The 16,729-nt window shown below is 43.2% G+C and overlaps 1 long non-coding RNA gene across 1 annotated transcript; it reads left to right on the top strand.

The window, feature by feature from the left end:
• Positions 1–1,398: 1,398 nt before the first annotated feature.
• LOC118151384 (uncharacterized) lies at positions 1,399–12,604 on the top strand. The gene is made up of 3 exons (XR_004739627.3): positions 1,399–1,519; positions 4,699–4,875; positions 11,703–12,604. It is a non-coding gene; the product is annotated as an uncharacterized LOC118151384 (long non-coding RNA).
• The last annotated feature ends 4,125 nt before the right edge of the window (positions 12,605–16,729 follow it).

Genomic DNA, 16,729 nt, shown 5'->3' on the forward strand with positions numbered 1-16,729 from the left:
AAGCAAAAGTGCAGGGATGACAAGGAGACAGGCATGGATGCAGCCCAGAAATCCAGTTAACTGGGGCTCCCCAGACATACACTGTCACTCATCTGTCAGCTGGGCCCTGGACTCATGGTCCAGCTTTAGCACATCCACAGCCCACACATCCACAGAAACTCAAACTTAACAGTGGCCTGGCCAGGACAGTCCAGTCTCAGGCCTGAGGCCCTTCCTTCTAGAGCTGACATCCAGGGCTACTCGGAGGGCAGGAGGGGCCCAGACTGCTTCCATATTGCTTCTTCCCTTTCTCCTTTCCTTTCTTCCTTTTTTTTTTTTTTTAAATACCAGCTAGAATGAGCTTGTAGTACTTTCATATTTCTAGGTTCCCAGTAAAATAAAAATGGAAGAAATGTGAAAATAGTGTTTCCAGAATTATGGCATTTGCTACTTATGCTTCGTTCATTTATTCATCAGACATTTATGAGGGACTCCTATGTGTCAGGCCCTGTTTTAGGCCTGAGTGTTGAACTATTAAGTCTTATGTATTTCTTTATTTATTGTTACTGTCTTTTAAAAAGAGATGGGGTCTTGTCATGTTGCCCAGGCTGGTCTTGAACTCCCGGGCACAAGCAATCTGGCCACTTCAGCCTCCCAAAATGCTAGGATTACAGGTGTGAACCACTGTGCCAGGCCTTAAGTCTTTATAATACACATTTAAAATGGATAGCCTCATTTGGAAATAACTTTGAAGATTTAAATTGTAGTCTTCCTGGTTCTTCTTCTCAGGAGGGACCCCCATAACCCCTGATGCCCATGATTTTCTCACTGGTATAGATTAGGCCTCTGTCTCTTGATCCTGAGGGGTCATGGGGGCTGTGATTCAGATTGGCAGAGGTGGTAAAGCTCTCCTCAGGAGTCCAGCTAGCACAGGCCTGTCGCTAGTCTATCCTCCTCGCCCCATCCTTTCTATCTCTTACGATTGGCCCTCTCCCCTGCAGTGCCAACACCTTTAGTCACTGATTGGTCTTGGTGAAGTGCACTGCCCAGTGGTGACTGAGTCACAGGTTGGCAGGAACTGTTCAGGCTGACCTCACCTCCGGGCCTGGCCATAGGACACCAGCTGTGGCCACCTGGTGTGAGCCTGGCCGTCTGTGTTGCTGGGAGAGTTGGGCAGAGCCATGTCGCTGAGTCCAGTAGCTGCCAGCTGGCCCAGAGGTCTGGGAATCCAGGTGCAGGGGGCCATAGGGATTAAAGTCGGAAAATACAGATCCGGGCCTGTGAGGGTGAAGCTGGGCTGAAGTTGCTTGGAGGCTCTTGAGAGAATGTATTGGAGTGGGGCACATGAGTCAGCCTCATGTCCTGGGTGGCTATTTTCTTGGCTCCTAAAAAAATCAAAATTCTTTCTCATTTCCCCTCCCAAGTCTAGGTCCATAGCTGTGTAGATCCAGGACCAGCTGTGGGGAGTTGGAGGCAGAGCTTTCAGTGGGAATGGAGCTGAAATCCTCACACCTTGCATCTCTTGTACCCACCCACAATGGTAAGAGCCTTTACAGGACTTGAGCTTCCACCAAGAGGATGCCTGATCACATTGTTTGCAGCCTGTGAGATCACCATATTAATGGGAAGGTAGGCTTGCTTGGGAACAGTGGAGGCTGTGCTTCTCCTGCAGGAGAAACCAGGAGCTCTAACACAATGTATAAGAGAGCTTCTATGCATGTAGAGATAAACAAGAAGCTGTTTCATCCCAGGAAAGATGAAGAAATAATGATGGATCTGGGCTTGAAGTGCACACAGTGTTGGAAAAGGCCCTACCCAAAGCTTTAGGACCAGCAGTCCCTGAGAAGTAGCTGTGCCTAGGATTAAGTCAAGCTGACCACACAGAACTGTGACATTGGGCATTCAAGCATGAAGCATTGTTGGCCCAGAGAAGGTGCACAAGCATTCTCCCTCAGAGAACCATGGTGTTCCAGAGCCAGAGAGAGATAGGGCGCTTCCACAGTCCTTGTGAAGATCTGTTAGCCTAATAATAATCATTCTTTTTGCTTTAAATAGTCAATTGCTTTTTAAGTAATTTAAAAAACAAGAAAATCTATTTTCTATTTACTTGTTAGGTTTACTGGTAGTACTTGTTCTTTCATTTAGAGATGAATTTCCAATATTTTCCAAATTTTTTTATATCAATGAGCCATCTCAGCAGAGATATGGCTTCTTTCCCCTCAGCCTTAAGAAATTCCTTTAACATTTCCGGTAGTACAGACTGACTGGTGATGAATTCAGTCAGCATTTTTTTAAATCCCAAAGTATCTTTGTTTCTCATTTTCCACCCCCTTCTCTTTTTTTTTGGAGGCAGAGTCTTGCTCTATCCCCTAGTGAAGTGCAGCGGGGTGATCTCAGCTCACTGCAACCTCTGACGACTGGGTTCAAGCAATTTTTATGCCTCAGCCTTGTGAGTAGCAGGATTATAGGCACCTGCCACCATGCCTGGCTAATTTTTGTATTTTTAGTAGAGCCGGGGTTTCACCATGTTGGCCAGGCTGGTCTCGAACTCTTGACCTCAAATGATCCACCTGCCTTGGCCTCCATAAGTGCTGGGATTACAGGTGTGAGCCACCATGCCTGTCTTCTCATTCCCCTTTTAAAGATAACTTCTAGGGATATAGAATACTAGGTTGCTTTTTTTCTCATAGATTACTTAATATTTAATATATAATTCTTATAATTCTATTGTTTTCTGTCTTGTGTTACTCTTGGTAAGAAATAAATGGTGATTCTTATCATTGTTTCCCTTATGTAATGTGTCTACATTTTTTTTTTTTTTTGAGACGGAGTCTCTCTCTGTCACCCAGGCTCGAGTTCAGTGGCACGATCTTGGCTCACTGCAACCTCCATCTCCCAGGTTCAAGAGATTCTCCCGTCTCAGCCTCCCAAGTAGCTGTGACTACAGGTGCAAGCCACCACTCCTGGCAATTTTTTTTTGTATTTTTAGTAGAGATGGGGTTTCACCATGTTAGCCAGGATGGTCTTGATCTCCTGACCTCATGAGCCACCCACTTCAACCTCCCAAAATGCTGGGATTACAGGTGTGAGCCACCACACCCAGCCAAGTGTCTGTATTCTTTTATAGCTTCTAAAATGTTCTATTTGGTTTTAAGATTTTGACTGTAATGTTCCTAGATGTAGTTTCCTTGTTTTTATCTTGTTTAGATTTTAAAACCTCAGCTTCTTGAGATGGTGTATTAATAATGTTTTAGGTCAAATACAGAATTTTAGTTACTATTTAAGAGAATTTTTTTTTGCCCCACTCTCCTTCTGCCCTTTCCTTCTGGGCCTCCAAGTTTATGTATATATTAGATTGTACAATACTGTTTCAAGGTCACTTTATTGAGTCTGTGTTTGTATTTTTCAGTCCTTTTTCTTTTAGATATTTTCCATTTTCTTGACTTTAAGTTCATTGATCATTTCTTCTGTAGCATCCAGTCTCCTCAAAATCTAGTAAATTTTTCATTTTGTATATTGTATTTTTCAGTTCTAGAATTTTCATTTAGCTATTTTTTATAGTTTTCATTTCCCTGCTGAGATAGATCCTGTGTTATTTATTATGTCCGTCTTGTAATTTAAAATTCTTTAACATATTTATAATAGCTGTTTAAAGTCCTCATCTGCTAATTCCAGTATCTGTGTTACCTCTGGATCTATTTCTGTTGATTATTTTTCGTACTGGTTATGGATCATATTTTCCTGCTTCTTCATATGTTTGTAATGTTTGACTGTACATTGGGAATTGTGAATACTTCATTGCTTAGAGTTTGGGTCATGTTTAAAGAGTGTTGAGTTCGTTTTACTAGACAGTAAATTCACTAGAGGCTTAATGTGAGCCTATGAGGCTTGGTTTTAGGCTTTATTAGGGCAGGTCTAAAATAATGCATATTGCAGGCATACAGTAGCCCTATTCCTAAGATGTGGAATTTCTAGGCTTTTAACTGAGTGGGTGCTCAGGATGTTCAACAAAGTCTTTTCACTTTGGTTGATCAGAACAGGTCTCAGAATCAAGAGTCCTCTGGAATCCCCACTTAGTTCTTAGACCCAGAGAGGTTTTTATGTGTTTGTTTGTTGTTTTTAATCCACTAGGCCTTATGGAATCTTGCTCTACATGTGAGTAAATTCACTCACATGTGAATTTGACATGTGAGGCTTAGACAGGCTTCTTCTTTGATACCTTGTTCCACAAATTTCATCCACCTCAGCATCTGCTACCTATGATCTTTGTTTCCTTCACTTGGTGAGACCATTGCGTGCTCTCTCTCTCTCTCTCTCTTCTTGGAGACAGGATCTCACTCTGTTGCCCAGGCTGGAAGGCACGATTATGGCTCACTGCAGCCTCAACCTGCAGGCCTCAAGTGATCCTTCCACCTAAGCCTCTGGAGTAGCTGGGATGACAAGTATGCACCACAATACCTGGCTAATTTTTAAATTTTTGTAGACACAGAGTCTTGCTATGTTGCCTAAGCTGGTCTCAAATTCCTGGCCTCAAGGGATCCTCCCACCTCAGCCTCCTAATATGCTGGGATTACAGACATGAGACACTGTGCCTGGTGCTATTGTTTCCTAGATGTAGTTTCCTGGGTACCACTTCCCTGTGCCATGGTTTGGAAAGTATCCCAGGCAAAGCACTTTGGTAAATATGAAGTTCACTTTGTGTATTTCTCTTCCCTCAAGGACAAAAGCTATTTGATGTTCAATGCCTGTAATGGAACTGGAATTGTCTGTTTCCATTTGTCCTCAACTTTTGTTCCAAGAGCTACTGCAGGAACATACCAGAAAAGCTGAGAGAATCCACAGACCCTTTGAAGGAACTGGATCAATCTTGCAGGCTCCTTGAGATGCAAAATAACTGTGAGTCCGCTTGTTTTCTCAGCAGGGAGGCTCATGGTCTGGGGCAAGTTCTCAGCCCTGGGCACTGGCCTGGAAATAGACTCAGTACTGTTGTGGGGGCACAATGTGAGTGAGACTGGTCTTTAGAACTGCAGGCTGCATGGGAGCAGGGTGAGGCCTGTAACTGCTAGCTTTCCCCCACTTCTGTGGCAACCTGTATGATTCAGCAGAGGCAGCCATAATTCCCTTGGGAGTATAACTTCATTGGACTAAGAAGCACACCCCCAACCCCCACAGCAGCTGCAGCAAGCCCTGCCCAAGGACAGGCTGAGCTCAGAAATGCATATTCCTCCTGTCCCCGCCTCAACCTTGTGGTCTTTCTTTGGTCATAAGCTCTTAGGAGCTCTCTGGCCCTGTCCACCATCTTTTTTTTTTTTTTTTATTGCATTTTACGTTTTGGGGTACATGTGCAGAACATGCAAGACAGTTTCATAGGTACACACATGGCAGTGTGTTTTGCTTCCTTTCTCCCCTTCACCCACATTTGGCATTTCTCCCCAGGCTATCCCTCCCTACCTCCTCTCCCACTGGCCCTCCCCTTTTCCCCCCAATAGACCCCAGTGTTTAGTACTCCCCTCTCTGTGTCCATGTGTTCTCATTTTTCATCACCCACCTATGAGTGAGAATATGCGGTGTTTCATTTTCTGTTGTTGTGTCAGTTTGCTGAGAATGATGTTCTCCAGATTCATCCATGTCCCTACAAACGACACAAACTCATCATTTCTGATTGCTGCATAATATTCCATGGTGTATATGTGCCACATTTTCCCAATCCAGTCTATCATCAATGGGCATTTGGGTTGATTCCAGGTCTTTGCTATTGTAAACAGTGCTGCAATGAACATTCGTGTGCATGTGTCCTTATAGTAGAACGATTTATAGTCCTTTGGATATATACCCAGTAATGGGATTGCTGGGTCAAATGGAATTTCTATTTCTAAGGCCTTGAGGAATCGCCACACTGTCTTCCACAATGGTTGAACTAATTTACACTCCCACCAACAGTGTAAAAGTGTTCCTATTTCTCCACATCCTCTCCAGCATCTGTTGTCTCCAGATATTTTAATGATCGTCATTCTAACTGGTGTGAGATGGTATCTCAATGTGGTTTTGATTTGCATCTCTCTGATGACCAGTGATGATGAGCATTTTTTCATATGATTGTTGGCCTCATATATGTCTTCTTTTGTAAAGTGTCTGTTCATATCCTTTGCCCATTTTTGAATGGGCTTGTTTGTTTTTTTCCTGTAAATCTGTTTGAGTTCTTTGTAAATTCTGGATATCAGCCCTTTGTCAGATGGGTAAACTGCAAACATTTTTTCCCATTCTGTTGGTTGCCGATTCACTCTAGTGACTGTTTCTTTTGCGGTGCAGAAGCTGTGGAGTTTGATTAGGTCCCATTTGTCTATTTTGGCTTTTGTTGCCAATGCTTTTGGTGTTTTGTTCATGAAGTCCTTGCCTACTCCTATGTCCTGGATGGTTTTGCCTAGATTTTCTTCTAGGGTTTTTATGGTGCCAGGTCTTATGTTTAAGTCTTTAATCCATCTGGAGTTAATTTTAGTGTAAGGGGTCAGGAAGGGGTCCAGTTTCTGCTTTCTGCACATGGCTAGCCAGTTTTCCCAACACCATTTTTTAAACAGGGAATCCTTTCCCCGTTGCTTGTTTTTGTCAGGTTTATCAAAGATTGTATGGTTGTAGATATGTTGTGTTGCCTCCGAAGTCTCTGTTCTGTTCCATTGGTCTATATCTCTGTTTTGGTACCAGTACCATGCTGTTTTGATTACTGTAGCCTTGTAGTATAGTTTGAAACCCAGTAGTGTGATGCCCCCTGCTGTGTTCTTTTTGCTTAGAATTGACTTGGCTATGTGGGCTCTCTTTTGGTTCCATATGAAGTTCATGGTGTTTTTTTCCAGTTCTGTGAAGAAAGTCAATGGTAGCTTGATGGGAATAGCGTTGATTCTGTAAATTACTTTGGGTAGTATAGCCATTTTCCCGATATTAATTCTTCCTAACCATGAACATGGAATGTTTCTCCATCTGTTTGTGTCCTCTCTGATTTCGTTGATCAGTGGTTTGTAGTTTTCCTTGAAGAGGTCCCTTACGTTCCTTGTGAGTTGTATTCCAAGGTATTTTATTCTTTTTGTAGCAATTGTGAATGGCACTTCATTCTTGATTTGGCTCTTTTTAAGTCTGTTATTGGTGCATAGGAATGCTTGTGATTTTTGCACATTGATTTTATATCCTGAGACTTTGCTGAAGCTGCTTATCAGTTTCAGGAGTTTCTGGGCTGAGGCGATGGGGTCTTCTAGGTATACTATCATGTCATCTGCAAATAGAGACAATTTGGCTTCCACCTTTCCTATTTGAATACCCTTTATTTCTTTTGCTTGCCTGATTGCTCTGGCTAGAACTTCCAGTACTATATTGAATAGGAGTGGTGAGAGAGGGTATCCTTGTCTAGTGCCGGATTTCAAAGGGAATGCTTCCAGTTTTTGCCCATTCAGTATGATATTGGCTGTTGGTTTGTCATAAATACCTTTTATTACTTTGAGAAATGTTCCATCGATACCAAGTTTATTGAGGGTTTTTAGCATAAAGGGCTGTTGAGTTTTGTCAAATGCCTTCTCTGTGTCAATTGAGATAATCATGTGGTTTTTGTTTTTGGTTCTGTTTATGTGGTGAATTACGTTTATAGACTTGCGTAGGTTGAACCAGCCTTGCATCCCCAGGATGAATCCTACTTGATCATGATGAATAAGTTTTTTGATTTGCTGTTGCAATCGGCTTGCCAATATTTTCTTGAAGATTTTTGCATCTATGTTCATCATGGATATTGGCCTGAAGTTTTCTTTTCTTGTTGGGTCTCTGCCGGGTTTTGGTATCAGGATGATGTTTGTCTCATAAAATGATTTGGGAAGGATTCCCTCTTTTTGGATTATTTGGAATCATTTCAGAAGGAATGGTACCAGCTCCTCTTTGTGTGTCTGGTAGAATTCGGCTGTGAACCCGTCTGGACCTGGGCTTTTTTTGTGTGGTAGGCTCTTAATTGCTGCCTCGACTTCTGACCTTGTTATTGGTCTATTCATAGTTTCAGCTTCCTCCTGGTTTAGGCTTGGGAGGACACGGGAGTCCAGGAATTTATCCATATCTTCCAGGTTTACTAGTTTATGTGCATAGAGTTGTTCATAATATTCTCTGATGATGGTTTGAATTTCTGTGGGATCTGTGGTGATTTCCCGTTTATCATTTTTTATTGCATCTATTTGGTTGTTCTCTATTTTATTTTTAATCAATCTGGCTAGTGGTCTGTCTATTTTGTTGATCTTTTCAAAAAACCAGCTCTTGGATTTATTGATTTTTTGAAGGGTCTTTCGTGTCTCAATCTCCTTCAGTTCAGCTCTGATCTTAGTTATTTCTTGTCTTCTGCTGGGTTTTGAGCTTTTTTGATCTTGCTCCTCTAGCTCTTTCAATTTTGACGATAGGGTGTCAATTTTGGATATCTTCATTCTCCTCATATGGGCACTTATTGCTATATACTTTCTTCTAGAGACTGCTTTAAATGTGTCCCAGAGATTCTGGCATGTTGTGTCTTCGTTCTCATTGGTTTCGAAGAACTTCTTTATTTCTGCCTTCATTTCATTGTTTATCCAGTCAACATTCAAGAGCCAGTTGTTCAGTTTCCATGAAGCTGTGTGGTTCTGGGTTGGTTTCTGTATTCTGAGTTCTAGCTTGATTGCACTATGGTCTGAGAAGCTGTTTGTTATGATTTCAGTTGTTTTGCGTTTGCTGAGCAGTGCTTTACTTCCAATTATGTGGTCAATTTTAGAGTATGTGTGATGTGGTGCTGAGAAGAATGTATATTCTGTGGATTTGGGGTGGAGAGTTCTGTAAATGTCTATCAGGTTTGCTTGCTCCAGGTCTGAGTTCAAGCCCTGGATATCCTTGTTGATTTTCTGTCTGGTTGATCTGTCTAATATTGACAGTGGAGTGTTAAAGTCTCCCACTATTATTGTGTGGGAGTCTAAGTCTCTTTGTAGGTCATTAAGAACTTGCCTTATGTATCTGGGTGCTCCTGTATTGGGTCCATATATGTTTAGGATCGTTAGCTCTTCTTGTTGTATCGATCCTTTTACCATTATGTAATGGCCTTCTTTGTCTCTTTTGATCTTTGTTGCTTTAAAGTCTATTTTATCAGAGATGAGAATTGCAACTCCTGCTTTTTTTTTGCTCTCCATTTGCTTGGTAAATCTTCCTCCATCCCTTTATTTTGAGCCTTTGTGTACCCTTGCATGTGAGATGGGTTTCCTGGATACAGCACACTGATGGGTTTTGGATTTTTATCCAATTTGCCAGTCTGTGTCTTCTGATTGGTGCATTTAGTTCATTTACATTTAGGGTTAATATTGTATGTGTGAATTTGATACTGCCATTTTGATGCTAAGTGGCTGTTTTGCCTGTTAGTTGTTGTAGATTCTTCATTATGTTGATGCTCTTTAGCATTTAGTGTGATTTTGGAATGGCTGATACTGGTTGTTCCTTTCTATGTGTAGTGCCTCTTTCAGGAGTTCTTGTAAAGCAGGCCTAGTGGTGACAAAATCTCTGAGTACTTGCTTGTTCGCAAAGGATTTTATTTTTCCTTCACTTATGAAGCTCAGTTTGGCTGGATATGAAATTCTGGGTTGAAAGTTCTTTTCTTTAAGGATGTTGAATATTGGCCCCCACTCTCTTCTGGCTTGTTGTGTTTCTGCTGAGAGATCTGCTGTGAGTCTGATGGGCTTCCCTTTGTGGGTGACCCGACCTTTCTCTCTGGCTGCCCTTAGTATTTTCTCCTTTATTTCAACCTTGTTGAATCTGACGATTATGTGCCTTGGGGTTGCTCTTCTTGCAGAATATTTTTGTGGTGTTCTCTGTATTTCCTGCATTTGAGTGTTGGCCTGTCTTGCTAGGTGGGGGAAATTTTCCTGGACAATGTCCTGAAGAGTATTTTCCAGCTTGGATTCATTCTCTTTGTCACATTCTGGTACACCTATCAAACGTAGGTTAGGTCTCTTCACATAGCCCCACATTTCTTAAAGACTTTGCTCATTCCTTTTTGTGCTTTTTTTTCTGATCTTGGTTTCTCATTTTATTTCATTGAGTTGATCTTCGACTTCTGATAGTCTTTCTTCTGCTTGGTCAATTCGGCTATTGAAACTTGTGCATGCTTCGTGAAGTTCTCGTATTGTGTTTTTCAGCTCGTTTAATTCATTCATATTCCTTTCTAAGTTATCCATTCTTGTTATCATTTCCTCGAATCTTTTTTCAAGGTTCTTAGTTTCTTTGCATTGATTTACAACCTGTTCTTTTAGCTCACAAAAGTTTCTCATTATCCACCTTCTGAAGTCTAATTCCATCATTTCGTCACAGTCATTCTCCGTCCAGCTTTGTTCCCTTGCTGGCGAGGAGTTTTGGTCCTTTCTAGGAGGTGAGGTGTTCTGGTTTCGGGTGTTTTCCTCCTTCTTGCGCTGGTTTCTTCCCATCTTTGTGGATTTATCCACCTGTCATCTGTGTAGTTGCTGACTTTTTGGTTGGGTCTCTGAATGGACACCCAGACTGTTGATGATGAAGTATTTCTGTTACTTGGTTTTCCTTCTACCAGTCTAGCCCCTTCGCTGTATGACTGCTGAGGTCCGCTCCAGGCCCTGCTTGTCTGGGGTGCACCTGTAGCAGCTGCAGAACAGTGAGGGATGCTACCAGTTTCTTTTTCTGCTATCTTTGTCACAGAATGATACCTGCCAAATGTCAGTCTTTTTGATATAGCGGGGTCAGGGAGCTGCTTGAGGAGATAGTCTGTACTTTATAGGAGCTCAATTGCTGAGCTGTGAGCTCTGTTGTTCATTCAGGGCTGTTAGGCTGCTATGTTTAATTCTGCTGCAACAGAACTCATAAAAAAACCCTTTTTTTCTCAGATGCTCTGTCTGCGGGGGGGGGGGGTTTGCGGCTTTATTTTTGAGTGTCTGTTGTGCTGTCCTGCCCAGCTAGGAGGCAGTCTAGTCACTATTTGCCTGTCGAGGCTCCGCCCTGCTGGTGTGAGGTTCGCCCTGTTGCTGCAGGCTCTGCCCTTCTGCTGCAGTCTCCCCCCTGCTGCCACTGGCTACGCCCTGCTGCTGCAGTCTCCCCCCTGCTGCCACTGGCTACGCCCTGCTGCGGAGTCTCTCTGTTGTACCAGGTTGCCTCGGCAACGGCAGGCTGCATCAGCAATGGGTGTGTACCTCAGTAGGGGCTGATTGCCTCGGTAATGGCGGACACATGTCCCCCACAGAGCTGCGCTTTCAGGGAACCTCTCCACCGGGAGCGTTTGGAATCGCCATTTTGTTTGTCGTACTGCACTACCCCAAACGCTGTGTCCCTGGAATCTCCTGGGCTGGCTCACTGTCCAAGTCCCGTTCAGTCTCACGTTCAGCCCTCTCAAGTCTTAGGTTGCCGGTTCAACAGGGCACCCGGACCAGTGCACTTTGTGCGGAGCGCTGTGGAGCGCCGCTGCACTATAGCGCGGGCTGCCGTCACACCAGCTGCCAGCTACACCAGCCAAAACCTCTGCCTGGCATCCTGCATCTCTTTTATACCTGGGAATTTCCCCGTTCTGTGGGCAACAAAGATCTGTCTGGAAATGTGGCCCTGACTCACCCTCTCCGCGCATCCACTGAGAGCTTCAATCCTGGGTTGTTCTCACAGTGCCATCTTGAGTCCTCCCCCTGTCCACCATTTTAACCAGATGTCCCTAAGGTAAATTTGCATTCTCTTTATAGGACTGAAGCTGATGTGCTCTTGAAAGCACCACCTCCTGACAGGAAAGCACCACCTCCTGGCTGGAGGCCAACTGACACAAAACCAAGGCCCTTCGCAGAGTCCACTTCACTCCCCTGCTACTTCCATAGGAGCAGGTGCTGGTATCCATGGCTGCAATACTTGAAGGTGGATCACATCACAGGACTCTGCAGCCACTCCCTAGTACCAGTCTATAGCCCAGCATCTCCGCTGGGTGGCTAGACCCAGAAGAGCAGAAACAATCACTACAGTTCAGCTCTCAGAAAGCCCCATTCCTAGGGGAAGTGGGAGAATAGCACATCAAGGGAGCACCCCATGGGAAAAAAGAATCTGAACAGCAGCTCTTGAATTCCAGGCTTCCCTCTGACATAGTCTGCCTAAATGACAAAGAACCAGAAAAACAATTTTGGTAATATGAGAAAACAAGTTTCTTTAATACCCCCAAAAGATCATAAGAACCAGAAATGGATCCAAACCAAGATGAAATCTCTGAATTGCCAGAAAAAGAATTCAGAAGGTTGATTATTAAACAAATCAAGGCATCAGAGAAAAGTGAAGTCCTTCTTAAAGAAATCAAAAACATGATACAGAATTTGAAAGGAATAGTGTCAATAAGGTTTCTACCAGTTCTTCTTTGAATATCTGATAGAATTCAACTGTGAATCCATCTGGTCCTGGACTTTTGTTTTGTTGGTCATTTTAAAAAAATTACCATTTTAATCTTGCTGCTTGTTGTTGGTCTGTTGAGAGATTCTATATCTTCCTAGTTTAATCTAGGAGTGTTGTATATTTCCAGAAATGTAACCATCTCCTCTGGGTTTTCTAGTTTATATGTGTAAGGTGTTTATAGCAGCTTTGAATAATCTTTTGTATTTCTGTGGTATTGCAGTGGCTTCATTGTCTGGGGAAATACCCAGGTTCATCTCTCACTGTGAAGATTAACAATACAGACATGCACACATAGAGTAGATTAAGGAGCAGAAAGTTTAATAGACAAAAAAAGGAAGAGAGAGTGCCCAAGAGGGTTTCTGGGTTGGGGGTGGAATTCTATCCATTTTATAGAGAGGCTTGAGGAGGTGGTGTTTGACTTACATAGGGTGCAAGGGATTAGTTTGACCAGGTGTGCCATTTACATAGCCAGAGAAGAAACTGGCCATCCCACCTTAATCTTTTATTATGTAAATGTGACTTCTACCTGGCCGATGCCATTTGAACCTTGATTCCTCATTGTGCCACACATAAAACTACTTTAAGATGGATCATAGACTTAACTGTGAAACAAGCAAGCTTCTAAAAGAAACCATGGAAGCACAGTTTTACAACCTCTGGGTAGGGAAACATTTTCTTAAATGGGACATAGAAAGCACTAACTTAAATATAAAAGATATAATATGTTTGATTTGTAATAATTAAAAACTTTTATTTATCAAAAGATCCTATAAAGACAATGAAAATCAAAGCACAGATTGAGAGGGAATATTTGCAATACATATATCCAACAACAAACTTATATGCAGAAAATATATAGACTTCTACAATTCAGTGAGGAAAATACAGAAACACCAATAGAAAAATGGATAAGGACTTGAACAGTCATGTCACAAGAAATAACTAATAAAACACAGAAAAAGGTGCTCAATATCACCAGGGAAATGTTATTCTAAATTACAATGAGATATTGCTACACACCCTCCAGAATGACTGAAATTGGAAAAGTTAACAATAACAAATGTTGGCAAAGATATGAAGCAACTGGAACTCTCATTCATTTCCCTTGGGAATGTAATTTCGTTCATCCATTTAGAAAAATGGTATTATCTACTATAGCTCAATATATGCATGTCTTTTGACCTGGCAATTTCACTCCTGGATTTTTATTCTATTTAAATGAGTGCTTGTGCCCACCAAAAGACATGTGCAAACGTATACAAAACAGTTTCATTTAAAATGACTAAAAACTAAGAGCAACCCAATGCTCATCAACAAAAATGGACAAATTGTGGTATATTAAAACAATGGAGTACCACGTAACAATGACAAAAATGAGGAACAATTGCAAACAAGATAAATGGATATCACAACCATAATGTGGAGTATAAGAAGCAGACCTGAAAGAATATATATTGTATAACTTCACTTTTACACAGTTCAAAAGCTGACAAAACTAATCAAAAGTTAAAGAAAGAAGAGTGGTTAACTTTGGGAGAGTGTATTGACTATGAAAGGGCACATGGATGCCTTCTGGTATTCTGAAAATAGTATATATTTTGATGTGGGAGGTAATTATGTGAATTTATATGGAAGCAAAACACATTGAGGTGAGTATTCAGACATGTTTAGTTTACTCTATGTTAACCATATCTTAATAAGTAAGTTTTTAAACAAAAGCACAGTGGCTGCCCATGCCCCTCTACCCCTGCTAGTGGAGAGTTGTGAAGACTGAAGAGGCAGATACTATTAATAGCTTTCTAGTGTATGGGAGATGGGCTCATATTTGCACCCCTCGTTTATGGAGCAGGGCACACCAATTACAAGTCACACATGGAACCCATTCATGCGTACATTCTTGCTCTCTCTGCATACCACTATTTGTTCCTCAAATTAAAGAGGGCTACATGGGTGACCTGTGTATTTGGCCTTTGAGGCTTGTGACAATAAACTGGGGAGATGTATGCTAAGGCTGCCATAACAAAATACCACAGCCTGGGTGTCTTAAACAATAGAAATTCATTTTCTCATAGTTCTGGAGACCAAAAGTCTAAGATTAAGGTGTCATCAGGGCTGGTTCCTGGTGAGGCCTCTCTTCCTGGCTGTAGATGGCCACCTTCTTGCTGTGTCCCCACATGGCCTCATCTTTGTGCAAATGTGGAGAAACACAACTCTCTTGTCTCTTCTTCTTCTTCTTTTTTTTTTGAGATGGACCCAGGCTGTAGTTCAGTGGCATGGTCTCAGCTCACGGCATCCTTTGCTGCCCGGGTTCAAGCTATTCTCCTGCCTCAGCTTCCTGAGTAGCTGGGACTACAGGCACATGCCACCATGCCTGGCTATTTTTTTGTATTTTAGTAGAGATGGGGTTTCACCATGTTGGTCAGGATGGTATCGATCTTCTGACCTTGTGATCCACCTACCTCAGCCTCTCAAAGTGCTGGGATTACAGGCATGAGCCACCATGCCTGGCCTCTTGTTCTTATAAGGACACTGCCCTGTTCAAATAAGTCTTCACCCCATGACCTCGCTTAGTCTTTATTAGCTTTATTAACCTCCTTATAGGTCTTATCTCCAAATGCAGTCATATTGCTGGTAAGGGCTTCAACATATGAATTTTGAGGGTATGCAATTAAATCCACAAAAGGAGGCGATTTATTTTTTCACCCATGTTATTATGGCCCCCTTCACTCCACTGATCTCAGAGCATTTTCTGGGGGTCACCTCAGTGTGTTCTGCAACAATCCCCTACCTCTGAGCCAGACTGACAGCTCAGCCCTGCCACCAATAGCTACTTCTGCTGTCCGTGGCTCTGGGAGGCCTCTGCTCTGCTGGAAGTAGCATCTGTGCTGGTCACCACTGGGGAGAGATGCTGTTTACTGCTGATACCCCCTGCCCAGTCCCAGTGGTGGTAAGGGGTATACTCTCTCACTAGGCACTTCCCTCTACTCCCTAAACACAGCAAGGACCAGAGAGGAATGAGGCCCTGCCTGGCCACCACAGGTCTCCATAGGAATAAGCCATCCCCTCCCCCAGGCTTTGCTCATTCTATCTCCTCTGCTGGAATACCATTCTCCCAGACTCCCAACACTTCCCCTGGCTGACTATGCAGGGAGACCTACATCTCATTCTCCTACCTGACCACTCAGAAAGTGAGCCTCCCCTTCTGTAGTCTCCCTCAACCTCTGCAATTCACTGCCAATTTCTTCATCTGTGCCTCCTCTCTCCTCATAAAACAAAACAAACAAACTAAAAAACCACATGAGCTCCATGCAGGCAGGGTGTTTGTCTGACTCATCTGTGTCCCTGGGTACCCACAATCGGACAGAAGGGAGGTGTCAGTGGATGTTTGTTGACTGACTGAATGTGAGTGAGGATGTTGAGGGTTCCTGAAGCCCTAGGCTGAGTGACTGAGTATGGAAACCCTGCCTGCCACCATTCAGCATGGCCAAGGCAGCTGGTCTTCTGCTTCAAAGGCAGTACTGAGGCTTGACAGGTCGTAGAGCCAGGCCTTCAGGTCTAGGCTGCAGACAGCTTCCTCAAAGTCCATCTACTTTTCCCTATTGATTTTTTTCTGCTATTTCCTATTGGTTGAACCCAACCAGAAGTTGCATAGCAAGAAAACCTGTTGATGCTAATCATACAGGTCAGCAGCCAGGGCACAGAGCAGGGGGAAAAGAAGACAGGAGAGATCTGGAGGGGTAAGCAGATGACATCTGTGAAGTGTTAGGTAACACTTGGTACAGGGAAAGTGATCCACAAATTAATTGTCCAATCACAGAAGCATCCCAGAGCCTTATAGAAACCCAGATGAGGACTACCTATCCTGCTCCTCTAGCTCTTCTCCTCCAGGAGCTCCTCTCAACAGAGCCAGGATATTTTGAATATGTCCAGAGTTCTCTCAAGTCCTCCCCATCTCCTTTCCTAACTTGACTGTATTACTAGTCCTTAGTGTTTTGTTAGGGTTACTGGCTCCTACGGCCTGAGGCTTCCACAGCCTGATGCTTCCCAAGGCTGCAAGTCAACTTAGCTGACCATGAAGGGCCCTGATCACTATGGGCTGAGGAAAGGATTTTGGGTCTTCCCAGTATCCTCCCTGCCTCCCCAACCAGTGGAGGTTACAGCATTGGAGTCACTTCCCCAGGGCCTGGAAAACATCTCTCTCTTCCCAGATGCTCATGCTTATGCAGCCCGAGGCACAGGTCTCAGCTAAACCTTGGCAGGTTGGAGGGGTGGGGCACCAAGTAGAGCACCAACTCAGGCCTGGAGGGGCTTTTCCAGCAAGACTGGGGCTGCTCCTTTG

Source organism: Callithrix jacchus, chromosome 2 (genome assembly GCF_049354715.1).
Source record: "Callithrix jacchus isolate 240 chromosome 2, calJac240_pri, whole genome shotgun sequence".
Lineage (NCBI taxonomy): Eukaryota > Metazoa > Chordata > Mammalia > Primates > Cebidae > Callithrix > Callithrix jacchus.